Genomic DNA, 4,964 nt, shown 5'->3' with positions numbered 1-4,964 from the left:
GAAAATAAATAGGATAAAGACAAGTAATAAAAACCTGCTCCAATCGGAGGGTTGAATAAATTGCAACGCGGAAATCAAAATGGCGGCACGATTAACTTTCTTCCAAAGTTCTCCAAACTCGATTACAGACTCTATCACAGACTCGATTACACAATTGTGGTAACACTCCAATGCGAAGCGATTACCACTTTATAATACTAAATATATGCCTAAGTGAAACAAAGTTGCTCTGAGTTTGCCTCTGCTCTAAGTTTGGATGATTGTAAAAGTGAATTCGAGTTTCTATTTATAAGCAAGTAAAAAGATGGAAATGACAAGGATGCCCTTCAACTTGAAAATGGGAGAAAAAATATTTCCTCTCGAGGCGCCCGCCACAAGGCCATGGCGCCCGCCACAAGGCCAATTTGAGGCGCCTTAGTGGAAGTAGTGGGGAACGTGGAAGTTGAGTGAAGTTGAGCTTGGACACGTCATGGCAGGGTCTATGGCGCCAACCATGGGGTAGGCCACAAGTACAAAATGCTGAATTTTAGGGTTTTTAGCTCTTTTTCACTCCTTTTCTCGATCAGGGCTCCGATTAAAGTAAAAACCTGAAAACAAAGGAAAACATAGCAATAACACAATAGAATGATAATAAAACAACTAGAATGCATGTGAAATCGGAGTCGAAAATACGGTAAATTTCAGTGTTATCAAACTCTCCCACACTTAAACCTTTGCTTGTCCTCAAGCAAAACATTAAAAAGTTCATAAAAGAAAATTTGTGTAAATGAGTGCTTCAGGTAAAAATTCTAAGTTCAAGTCGGGATGCAGTGATAGGTACTAACTGAGTGAACTAAGGGTATCATGATGACTCTAATCCGCAAATACGGGCATAAACTTCATTCCTATATTAACCAACCCATATTATCCCACAATACCTAGGCCTGCCTCTTCATCTCTTTTTGTGTCCTTTTCATTCAGGCGCAATGACAATAAGCCCATTATCCGTACATGCTTCATAGTAGAGTGGCTTGTTAGTGATTATGATCTGAGCATGGGGTTTCTGGCACATAAATATGTGTAAACCTTTTTATTGGACCCAACTGTAGTTGTGGGGGATCGGATCGTAATCCGCCCTACCGAGTTCAGTGCCAGAAACCTCTGAACCAACTAACAGTGGGTAAGTTTTTCTTTTTCTTTTTCTTTTTCTTTTTGTAGCAATTTTTTACAATTCTTTGGTTTAAATGACTTTGTGAGGGTCACCTATACCGGAGTTTCCTTTTTGCTTATTATTATTAATTTTTTTTTCTAGATCATTCACTTATTTGCATCGGTCCCCTATGTAGAGGATGCGTAGGCCAGAGCTGACTGCTGAGATAAACTACTAAGGACTTATATGGAAATGATGATTAAGGCCATGGTATATGGGGTTTCGGGAATGATTCCTATATTTACGAAGCTTATGGTGCTAAAACAGATACTGGTGTTTCACAAAGTTCTCCCAAGTCACCGCATGCTTACTCAAAACATGTCTTGAAAACCTGAAAACTTTTGAAATAACACTATTTTCTTTTGCAAAAAAAATTCGGTAGGGCTAAAGGTATAGGGAGGTAGGATTGTACTAGAGATCTACTGTATTTGGTGACTCGTCAGACTCATGCAATATACTAAAAAGCAAAATAAACAACTAAAAATGGGAATAACAATAAATAAACTATCTAAAAACAGCAAAGAAAAAGTGATAAAGGTAATAAAGGAAAGACGATAGAGTCTCCTCCCACACTTAGATCAAACATTGTCCCCAATGTTTCGAAATAAGATAAGGGAAGAGTTACCTGACAACCTATTGCCGACCACTAGTGCCCTTGCCATCCTGAGGTGGACGACGGGATCGGGTACGACGACGATCTCTCTGAACCATCCTCGCCTGCAGGGCATCCTGAGCGGTCCTCACTTCTCGAAGGTGACCTAAAATGGTACCCTGAGTGTTTTCTATGAGAGCAATGTGTTGCTGGTGGTATTGTTGCTGACGGGCTTGTGTATTGGTAATCGTAGGACCGAATTAATACGTCTATTTGTGAGGCTTCCTTGTAAAAATAGAAGCTCTCTAGCATTAATCTTATTTGGATTCTCCCAACCAAAAATAGTGCATGCCAACAGATATCTAAAAACTCTGATGGTCGGGTTATGGATAGTTGAGGCAAGAACTCCTTCAAAAGAGTTTATGGAAGTGTTTGATAAACGCTCCCAGAAGGAAAATACTTCAACAGACCATTCGGAATCCAAAGGGGCCTCACAAATAGCACCGTCCCCATGAGGGATTTCTAACAAGCTGGCTAGTTCGTCCGTACTGAATTGGTATTCAACAGCAAACATTCTAAATTTGACAGTACCAACTATGCTAGCAGTGTTAGGGTTGATAATATAAATTAAGGAACTCAAAAATTCAATTGTCAACCGCTCATAGGTAGGTCCTTTACTGGAAATAAAATTATGCAAACCTAAATTATCTAATAAATGAAATATGCTATGATAGATACCTAAAGTGTAGAGACAGTTTTCGTCAACATACCTTGTCGGGAGAATTTCCTGATTTTGCAACTATTCAATAATTTTTCTTTGTCTATCCCCCGGTTTCCCTCCTCGAAGAATGAATCCGTTAAACTCCATTTGAAAGATCTTGAGAAGTGATGAAGAAGATGAAGTGGTTTGTGAAAAGGTTGGATTTTTACGAAAGGTCTACTCTCGGATATGAAGGTTCTATATTCAAGCAATTGGGCCAACTTTCATTGGATCCTTCCGAAGTAGGCGAAGGTCGAGTTGCTGACCTGAACGGGCTCTTTTTGGTAAGTCTTCTCGGAGTAAAAACCTTTCTTTTTGAGCCGGCGCGGAGACATATGGTCTCCATTCCGCCTTATATTTGCTCTCTGTCGGTGTGAAGTTGCTAGCATAATATGGTAAGCAGCAGGCTTTCTATCCTCAGAGGTTCCGGTCACGCTAGTCTAGAACATCTTCCGACTGTTGGCTGCTTGCTCTCTGGACTCCTGGAGCTACTTCCTTTGAGTTGCATCGAAGAGAGTCTCTTATAAGCAAGTTCCTGTCAAAGGGAATCATTATTCGTAAGTTCCCGTATGTAAAAGTTGCCTATTCAAATAAAAAGGGCGAAAATAAACCTCTTGCTCTATCTTGCGTCCCTCCATCCCAGATCTCTAGGAACAGGGCTGACAACAACACCATTAATCGAACGAGTCGGGATGAGAATCTCACATGGTGCCGTTCTAACTCGTTACGCACACAATTGACGTAGCAGACCTCTTGCATGATTGTTTCAATCAATGATGTATTCAATCAAGACAAGAAAGATACGTCGTAATAAGATCAGGTTACATAAAGGGTCTGTGAGGGAACATCAAGAAAGAGGATCAGACCAAGTGCGAGATTGGATCAAAAATAGTGTATGAAAGGATTATGGTCTTTCTAGTACAGTACGATCGATCAAGTCATTCAGTAAAGTCTCTTCGCGTTGTGTTTATGGAATTCTATTAGAGCAGGTAGTTGATATTGCTCCCGATAAATTCTTTCCTTTTTCGTTTGTGCATCTTTCTCCCTTGCATTTCTGGATCAACCAACCGGCTATTTCCTTTTCGACAACTCTTTTCTCATTGCTTAAAGTAAATCAGAATTTTAACTTAACTCGCCATGAACTTGTACTTCCAGTTAGACTTATACTTATACAACAACAACTTACACTTATACCTAGGGTCGGGGGTGGTTCCCAGCCCTCTTGAACAATTTGAGATAATCCCTTTTCTTCCTATGAAGATAGGTGACTTGTATTTCTCATTCACAAATGCCTCTTTGTTTATGCTGCTCACTCTCAGTTTGGTCTTACTGCTGGTTCATTTTGTTACTAAAAAGGGAGGAGGAAAGTCAGTACACAATGCTTGGCAATCCTTGGTAGAGCTTATTTATGATTTCGTGCCGAACCTGGTAAATGAACAAATAGGTGGTCTTTCCGGAAATGTGAAACAACAGTTTTTCCCTTGCATCTTTGTCACTTTTACTTTTTTGTTATTTTGTAATCTTTAGGGTATGATACCTTATAGCTTCACAGTTAAAAGTCATTTTCTCATTACTTTGGGTCTCTCATTTTCTATTTTTATTGGCTTTACTATAGTGGGATTTCAAAGAAATGGGCTTCATTTTTTAAGCTTCTTATTACCCGCAGGAGTCCCATTGCCGTTAGCGCCTTTTTTAGTACTCCTTGAGCTAATCTCTTATTGTTTTCGCGCATTAAGCTTATGAATACGTTTATTTGCTAATATGATGGCCGGTCATAGTTTAGTAAAGATTTTAAGTGGGTTCGCTTGGACTATGCTATGTATGAATGATCTTTTATATTTCATAGGAGATCTTGGTCCTTTATTTATAGTTCTTGCATTAACCGGTCCGGAATTAGGTGTAGCTATATCACAAGCTCGAGTTTCTACGATCTCAATCTGTATTTACTTGAATGATGCTACAAATCTCTATCAAACTTGCTTGTTATTTATTTATAACTGAACAAAAGCGGGGATAGAAGTTTCTCGAGCTAGGGTAAGGTCAGCCAATCGCTCCGGGTTCTTTCACTCACAGAAGACCAAGCCTTGCTACTTGAATAACAGGTAATCAGACTTTAGCCTTTCCGTAGTCCCATAATTTTCATTCAGGGGATGACCCTGAGGAAGAAGCCGAAGGCATACCCAGAGAAAGAAAGCATGTTATAATTAGGGTATCACCTATCGATGGGAAGCCAGCCAACCCCTTTCCTTTTATAATGTCGAGCTACTTCATACCTTGTTCTATCAACAACACGCTACTTCGTTCCTCTCCTTATCAGTCGAGTATCTCCGTTCCTGACTCTAACAAGTATGCTTCTAAACTCCAAGCTCTAAAGAACCTGCAATTAAACATACCTGTCGCTTATTCTATCAAACAAGCTTAAA

At 39.6% G+C, this 4,964-nt stretch overlaps 1 pseudogene; it reads left to right on the top strand.

Annotated features, from left to right (window-relative positions):
* The first annotated feature begins 3,291 nt into the window (after positions 1–3,291).
* Positions 3,292–4,709, top strand: LOC127105174 (ATP synthase subunit a-like; annotated as a pseudogene).
* The last annotated feature ends 255 nt before the right edge of the window (positions 4,710–4,964 follow it).

The sequence above is a fragment of the Lathyrus oleraceus genome, chromosome 7 (assembly GCF_024323335.1).
Source record: "Lathyrus oleraceus cultivar Zhongwan6 chromosome 7, CAAS_Psat_ZW6_1.0, whole genome shotgun sequence".
Taxonomy (NCBI): domain Eukaryota; kingdom Viridiplantae; phylum Streptophyta; class Magnoliopsida; order Fabales; family Fabaceae; genus Lathyrus; species Lathyrus oleraceus.
Note: the sequence above shows the minus strand (reverse complement) of the source record. Positions and strands in the feature narration are given on the sequence as shown.